Here is an 8,701-nt window from a genome sequence, read left to right on the forward strand (position 1 = left end):
GGCTGGTATGGCTGCAGCCATCAGACCCAATAGTTTCTGGCACAATACTAGAGTGACCTGCGATCTCTATCGAAACAGGGAAAGGCAACCTTGATTTGCTGCAAATTGTCACCTTACAGTCCAGCCAGAGCCCCAAGTACATCATGCACTGCACTGGTGTAAGCCGACTCTTTGCATCATTGATGGTGAGGCCCAGCCTCGCCAGATGTTCTGTCACGACTGCGATATAGGCCACTGCTCCCTTTCTCGACTAGGAACAGATCAGCCAATCATCGAGAGTTTATTACTCTGATCCCCTGCAGCCTCAAAGGGGCCAGGATAGCGTCCAAGCACTTTGAAAACGTACAAGGAGCTAGGGTGAGGCCGAATGGCAGCACAGCAAACTGAAAAGTGAAGCAGAGATACTTCCTGTGATCTGGATGAATTGAGAACGAGAAAGTACATATCCCTTAAGTCCACGGTGGTGAACCAGTCGCCCGGCTGGACAGACTGGAGAATGTAATGGTGAGTCAGCATCTGGAACCTCCTCTCTTTTAAAAACCCGTTGAGGAGCCTCAGGTCTAGGATGGGGCAAAAGCCGGCATCTTTTTTCGGTACCAGAAAATACCTCAAGTAGTACCCCTCTCCGCGGGAGATGGGGTCTATGAGATGAATGGCTGACTTGCACAACAAGTCGGCCACTTCTGAAGCACCTAGACCTGGAGAGGATCTGTCATGAAAGTATTTGTGATATCTCGAAAGGGAGGAGGTCCCAAGCGAAACTGACTGCAAGTGAGCCAGTACTGCAGCTGTTGCGCCGAAAAGGGGTCTTAGGCCGCCAGTCTTCAGGGGCCCTGCTGGGGCTGCTGAGGTTGCAGCGGGGCAGTTTGGGCGTTTGTCTGGGCGTTGGCCCTGGAAATGCCTCCTGGGATGCTGGTGTGTGGGCTGGCCACCTCCTGCGTTCCCTCTGCCTGCTGGGTGGGCCCGGTTGTGTTCAGGGGATATGGGCGAGTCTAGCAGCACAACCTTATCTGCATCAGGGACCCTGGCTTGCGACAACCACAACTGTCTGCGAGCCACAATCAAGGTAGCCAGGCTCCGGCCAAGAGCTTGCACTTGGACACCGGAGATGTGCAGCAGCGTGAACCCTGCTCCGTGGCCACCGGCTCAAGGAGCAGGGCCTCATGAAGTACACCATCCATATAGGCCGTCAGCACGCTTGCCATGTTTGACAGCAGAGTTGCCTGTGCCTCCGCTGCATACGCCCGCTTCAGGTGCGTTTCTCTCACCCAGCACTGAGGGTTTGCGCATGGCAACCCATCTTAACCAGGGCCTCGATGGTAGAGTCTACTGGGGGGAACCCCGCTAGGCCAAGCTTTTCCGCACCTTCTAGAGAGGCAAGCGGTGTGGCCTGTTTCAGCACGCTAGGACCTGAGGCTGGATGATTCTCCATGAAGTCCGGAAAGTCGGGAACTTTTGAGGGCGAGGAGCCATTGCCTGCGTCCGGAAAACGGACCAGCATGGTTCTGCCGCTGGTGTCCAGGGTACCTGCAGGAAAGCTGCAGCGCGTCCCATCAGTGCCGAAATTGAGCTAGACAAAGGGGGAGTGCTGGCTTCTGAGAATACATCGAAGCCAGGTTCTTCCTCAGTAGGGGGTTTGAGCTCCCCTCCTACCTGCATGTCAGAGGAGGAGGCCCCATCCCCAGAGGCCGCTATAGAAAACGTGTCCTCTTACATCAGCTGGGATGCCTCTTCCCATCCACCCTGATCTCCCCTGGGGGAGGGGAGTATGGCAAATGGGGCTGTATAGGAGCTGGGACTGCGGCTTGGGCCGCAGATGCCTGTTTGGCAAAAAGCTCCCGGACCTGGGCCATCTGGGCTTTGAAGTCAATTAAGTCCCTCGCCTGCTTCGAACGCTTTATCCTTCTCGCCTGTGGATGGAGAGCGACTACGGGAGGACTGTGCTTCAGAGATGTCCAGCAAGTGGTCCTGAACAAGGTCATAGAGAGGCTCTGGGGCTCCAACAGCCACCGATGGTCCAGCCAACCTATTCTCCCTTACCCGGGGCTGAAAAGCCGCACAGACACTGCAGGCCACCTCTCTCTCTCAAAGACCAAGGTGGCACGTTGGACGCCCAAGCACTGTGCACAGAGGGTATGCTTATCCTCCTGTGGGATCTTTGCCTTGTAGGTCATATAGGGGTGGAACCCAACTTGCCTGACATGACATTGGCTGTGCACCGAACACTGCTAGCACTGGCTGTAATCAGCACTCAAGCATTGATTAATAGTGCGCCGCTTGCGTTCACACACTAGCGCAGTAGCGGAGGGCACCAAACACTGCACATCATGCACCATGTGCACAGTGCATACCGAGCACCGTGCGCACTGAGTACTGTGGGCACTGCATGCACCGTGTACCGTGTACCACAGGACGGGGCCTACCGGCAGCACTGGTATAGAGAGCGCAGCAATACCTACCTAATGGCCAGGCATATCCCATACATAATGTCGTTGGTGGTCGTCTTTGAATTGAAGAGAAGCACTGATCACTACCATGTATTGAATTATGCTGTCTGCTGTGATAATTATGTTTTTTGTTTATCTAATTACAATGATTAAAACAAAATAACAATACTACTAAAAACTGCTGTACATTGACTGGTTTATTAATTGTTACCAGAAGGTTCCCAGTTCAATCCCAGCTCAAGCACTGCCTCACTCTGTGTGACCCTGAGCAAGTCACTTTACCTTCTTGTGCTCCGTCCTTTGGATGAAATGTAAAAGCGAAGTTCCTATTGTAAGTGACTCTGCAGCAGCAGTTGTGATGCATAGTTCACTTCCTAGTAATTCGTTTTGGACAAAAAAAATCTAAATGACTAAATAACAATAATGTACTTCTTCTTCTTCTTCTTCTTATGTATTAGAAAATTATTTTCCTGTTGGCCCAACATTCTGTTTTTCATCAGAATAATAACCTAACTGCATGTCCACTCAAATGTATGAACAAATGCTGGTCACTTCTCCCTTTGTTCTTGAAGACAAATTTTATTACGTGAAACAACAATACTCGATTATGAAAAACCTCATCTTCTCTTGCTTGTCTATTGTTAAGGGATTAAAATGTTAAACCACTAGGTGGCGACAGTAACTTTTCTACTTTTTATGAAAGCAAACAGTATCTACTCTGCTATACCTTAATGCTCAATAAGTTTGTGTTTTCTCATAGTTTTTTCTGTATCTAATATAGTATCCTAATAAATTTAAAGTAAAATTAGATTGTGATGCTTCATTTTCAAAATAGTTTAAGACCTTACCATTGCAACTGGCATACTCTGCTGTACTCCTTTACTGTATATGGTAGTGGAATTTATAAATCAAATAATCTATTTTTTATTATTTTGAGTGTTGTTACTGTTACAAAAATAGAAGGATTTTCAGTAAAACATTTTGAATGCTTTGATAATGAGAGTAAGGTTCAAATGCGTCTGTTTTCTTGTACGTGAGCAATACCACCTGTATGTGTTTGTTTCAGATGCTGTCTTCACGTGCAACGGTCCGTGGTCTCCAGCTGTTCACCTGGAGGAGTCTGTCAGCTTCAGCCTGTGTGCATGGAGCTCATACAAAAGGTCTGGACTGCTCCCCTTAGACACTGTACTGTAACTGAGAGACAACCAAAGGGTCTTCAACAAAATGCTTCATCTTTGAAACATAAAGTTGGTGTCTGTTTCAGGAATGTGCTGAATTTAGAAAACTTTGACAGAAAAAAGCATTCTTTGAAAAGATTGTCAACTCATAAAGTCTTTTTTAGTTTATGAACCCTGTTTCTTTTCCCTGGTTCCTGTAGATGTAGCCACAAGCTCCATTGACTGTTCCCAGCCACAGTACAACAATCGTCTGGACACGCCACTCCCTGACATCCCTTATGTTACAAAATTCAACAACGAGCAGAGCAAACTGAAAGAAAAGGAGAAGGAACCATGGACCCAGCTGACTAAAGAGGAAAAGCTTGCATATATATCAGTACCTTTCATACGCAGGCCTACATATTTACACAAACATGTACAGACAAAGTGTTCGAAATCTGCCAAGATGACACTAATCAACACGACCAGCCTCTGCAGGCAATTTGATTTATTTTATAATAATATGGTGCCTTTCATAGTGCCTGCCAGAGTGCTGCCATGTTGTAGACAGCTGCCTTGCCTCTCGTGCGACCACAGCATTTACAAGGTGGCAAACGTTGCTTGTTTGACCAAAACATAGCATCATAATATTTGAGATGGTTCTTTATGAAAATCAGTAAACTGTGAAGTCATGGATACAGGAGTAACATCCAGCCCGAACACGGAAACCTCTTAAAAGAGCTTTTGAAGTTGCACTGCAGAGGGGCCATAGACTTCAGATTCCGTATTTTAAGAAAAAAAATGGTGTAATTTACATGCAAGATAAAAATAAGCCTGGCAATTTAGGGCACGCTATTTTGGTAGAACCTTTTCAGCAACTTGGGTTCATCTAGTTTTCTTTTAGGAAAATAAATTCCCCTTTCAAAGGGATATTACCATATTAATAATATATAGGAGGTATATTTAAACGTGTCATTCTAATTTCTCCTTGCATACTAAGAACATCCTGCAGCTTTCTAAAACTAGGTTTACAATAAGTTTTTAGGTTGTGTTGAAGAATACAACCTGTCTTATTTGGCAATCAAAGACATCAAATAAAAAAAGTGAAGAAAAAAATAAATTAAAAAAAATACCAACATTATGTAAGAGAGCTCTTTGCACTATCCATTATTTGTTAAACATTGACTGCATATATATATATATATATACACACACACACGCACACGCACACGCACACACACAGGGGTGCGAAATGATAAAACATCGTCCAATCAAGAAGCAACCCCTCACAACTTCTCACACGACACAAACCTTCTCTCCTGTGTATGTGGATGAGAGTTTCTGGCACTTATTACCTGTCAATTGTTGGTTTCACTACCAGAAAGATCTATTTGCTATTACATAAATACTGTGTTACCTGTTAATTGAAGTTATCCTGGTTGTTCTTTAGTGTATCGCCTGAGCCACAGGCAAACTTTTTCCGAGATGAAGAAGGGATCATCTGAGTGGAAGACAGTGGTGGGGGGGCTTGTTCTTCTTCCTCGGATTCACTGGGCTTGTGATCTGGTGGCAACGTGTGTTTGGTTAGTAGCATGACCTGTGTAGCATTTTTGTACCAGACAGCATTGAAACAGCGGTGACAACAATGGCAGATTCATGTTACTGTTACTTTGGGGAATTGTCTAAATGAGTCCTAATTAACTTTGAAGAAATTATTGCAGACAGTCATTTAGCTGTTACTTCCTGAAACTATTTACTTGACACATTTATAATTGCTTTATTCTTATCCGAAACTCAGCTTTTGCCTTTCACTTTCTTAGGCCGGTTTTCCCTTGGTTGTCTGTCTCAACTTTGATTCTGGCTTGGCGGTGGGGGGTGGGGGGTCCATTTTTTTTTTATATTTGTTTTTTTTTTTTTTATTTTTTTTTTTGGTGTGTGTGGTTTTTTTTATTGGTTGTCTGTCTCAACTTTGATTCTGTCATTTTTTAATTGACGTAATGGTGTAACTTAGATAATGGTTCCCCTTACAAGATTTGAATCCAAACCCAGTTTTAAAGGATAAGCCAACTAATAATAATGCGACAGGGAGCCCTCACTCCCCCAGTACAAACACACAGGTTCCCTACTTCATGTAGCAATTTTTATAATAATAATAATAATAATAATAATAATATAATAATAATATTGATGTTATCAATGTCATAAATATATTTCTGATTAGTTAGTAGGTAATTAAATGAAAAGTGATATTACATACTGACTATTGAAAAGTTATGGTACTATAAATTATTTGAATGCAGATGTATTCCTTTTCAGTGATTATTTTTTAGAAGTCTCATTTATTGGTAAAATGTATATCATTAAATGAAAAATGATATTACATACTGACTATTCTATAGTTATATTACTTTACATTATGTCAATGTAGATGTATTCCTTCTTCAGTCTTTATGGAAAATGGACACAAGCCTGTGTTTATCAGGTGTCTTCTTTTTGTTTTCTGGAAAGTGAATTGCCCAATGACTCACTAAACTTGTTTAATGAGGTTACCAACTGATTTATTTAATTATAAAAAAATGTAAAAAAAAATTATATCCTCTCCTCCCCCTACAGCACACTTCAAGCTGGTTTGGCATACAGGTGCAAGTGGTATACTGATAATTATATATTCTGTTTCCCTTTGTCTGTAAAATGGCAGTTAAGTTGGTTTGGTTGGAATGGTTGCACAATTAACTGAGTTTGGACTGTAGAATTGAATTATTTCATTCACCAGCAGTGAGTTATTCTGAACAATTAGGGTATACAAATCATGCTAACCAAGGTTTGGAGAAATTCATTGTTATTAGCGCTAGCAATATTATCAATTGCCCCTTTTCCTTTGCTGAAGTTCTTTTGGATCTTTGTATTGTGTACTTCAGTTTGGACAGATATTTCAAAGACAATGCTGTTGGTGCTGCTTCTAAGTTAAAAATCAACCACACAGGAAGTTATTAAATACCAGGAAGAACAGATTTGTTTTTTATTCATCTACAGTGCTGTGCTTTTTGAAGTATAAAAAAAACAAGCAAAGAACCAAAATATCTTCACCACAAGAAAACAGAGACAATGTGGCTACAGCTTAATTGTGTGGCTACTGATTTGAAAGCCTTGGTTAGTGGTCCTTTCAGGGTAAAGGCACTATTGAAAAGGAGACTGTAAGTGTCTTAGGCTGTTTGAATTTGTGATTTTTGCAAGGTCAAACAGAAAAGCAGTACTCCAGTAATAGGAGAAGCATCAAAGGGTTGATAACATGTGAGCTGTCTCAATGGGTTTTATCAGTTACAAAAAAACCACACATACATACAGGGACAAAAAATGAAAAACACTTGTCATAAGGGGCAGCAATATGGGCAGCCAGGACGGCAAATTACAAAATTAAAATGAAAGTACAGGTATCTGTAATGATGCTTCTACCACTGTACTCTTTTTAAGGATTGTCAACCAGCAATTTTGGTCAAAGTATTGATGTGTGGGAAGTAAAAACATAAAAGAAAACTTTTTGCTGTCTTAAATTGCACTGAAGGGTAGTTCAGCCAACATATTTATTGTTATAGTACTGCTAAAACAGTAAATAAGATCCACCTATCCTGCTCTCTCAGTTACTGAATCTACTTTCTCCCTCACAGTATTTGGTAAAGCACCGCACACCCTGTCTGAAGAGTGGGTTGCTATGCAGACTCAGAGAATGATTGACATGAGGGTGAATCCTATCTTGGGGTTCTCTTCTGAATGGGACTACAACACCAAACAGTGGAAAAAATAATCCAGGAGCCAGTAAATCACCTCCTGTTTAATGTCTACTTGTTACAAGCGTTGTACCAGTATGTTTGTAGTTTTGACCTTTACAGATTAATAAAGATTTGAAAAGTAATTAATTGTTTCTGTATTGGTTTATGGGAAGCAGAATTTTATTTTAAATACGGTAATGACAGCCTCATTTTCAAATAATAATAATAATAATAATAATAATATACACCCAACTGTGCATAATAAGGCTGTAATTCTATTGAAGGTTTCTGGTGACATAAATCATGAGAGCGCAGGCTCGAGTCACCATTGATAATATGTATATTATTTGTTATAATAAAATGTGAAATTGAAATTGTAGAACTAGCAGGGTCAATTGGGGATCTATGTATTTTGCCCCATTTTGGTGTTTTTTCCCCGCATTGTGACTCCTGAGGGAGAGTTAATGTCATATTTAACCAAGTTAGTCCTGCCGGACAAGTCAGAAAAAACATCGCTGAACTCCTCAATAAGCTTACGCAGCTCCCCTTGCTGATCTGGAACCAATTATTCCCCCATCGAAATTATTTTAGCTCTAGGGGTCTCTGGACAGGAGCCTAAATCATCCTCTGCATCGCCTGGGGCTGTAAATAAGGCCTCCTTTGCCTGCCAGTGCTTTAATAAATTTACATGATAAATTTCACGTTCATTACGGCAATCGGGCTGTCTAATTTCATTATTCACCTTTCCTATAGCCCAAATATACTTCATATGGCCCTTGCCATTTAGCACATAATTTCGATTCTGAGTAGGGAAGCAGCAGCATTACCTTGTCTCCTGGTCGTAAGGTTTGAGTTCGTACATTTTTATTGTAATGCTGCTGTTGCCGGTGCTGAGTCAATTTGAGGTTTTCCTGGGCCAAACGACCAACCAAATCAAGGCGTTTTCTTAGTAGGAGCACGTGCTTCACTACATTTTTGGACGAGCCTTGGTGCTCCTCCCACCCCTCTCTCAACAGATTGAGGATGCCGCAAGGCTGTTGGCCATACAAGAGCTTGAGGGGGGGGAGAACCTTGTCGAACTCTGTAGCACCTCTCCCACGGCAAAAAGGAGGTAGGGAAGAAGCGATGCCCCGTGTTTTTGCTCTTGAGTTACAAATCGTCTAAGCATCTGCTTCAAGGTCTGATTAAATTGTTCCACCAAACCATCAGATGTCCTGATGGGACGTATTTTTTATATTTTAAACACTTGCTGTAACATTTTAGACAAAAAGTTGGTTCCATCATCAGTCAAAATCTCCTTGGGATTCCCTACTGTAGCCATAATCTACAC

The 8,701-nt window shown here is 42.3% G+C and overlaps 1 pseudogene; it reads left to right on the plus strand.

Moving 5' to 3' along the window:
- Window positions 1-1,499: 1,499 nt before the first annotated feature.
- On the plus strand, window positions 1,500-7,406 carry LOC121308987 (annotated as a pseudogene).
- The last annotated feature ends 1,295 nt before the right edge of the window (window positions 7,407-8,701 follow it).

The sequence above is a fragment of the Polyodon spathula genome, chromosome 3 (genome assembly GCF_017654505.1).
Source record: "Polyodon spathula isolate WHYD16114869_AA chromosome 3, ASM1765450v1, whole genome shotgun sequence".
Taxonomy (NCBI): Eukaryota; Metazoa; Chordata; class Actinopteri; order Acipenseriformes; family Polyodontidae; genus Polyodon; species Polyodon spathula.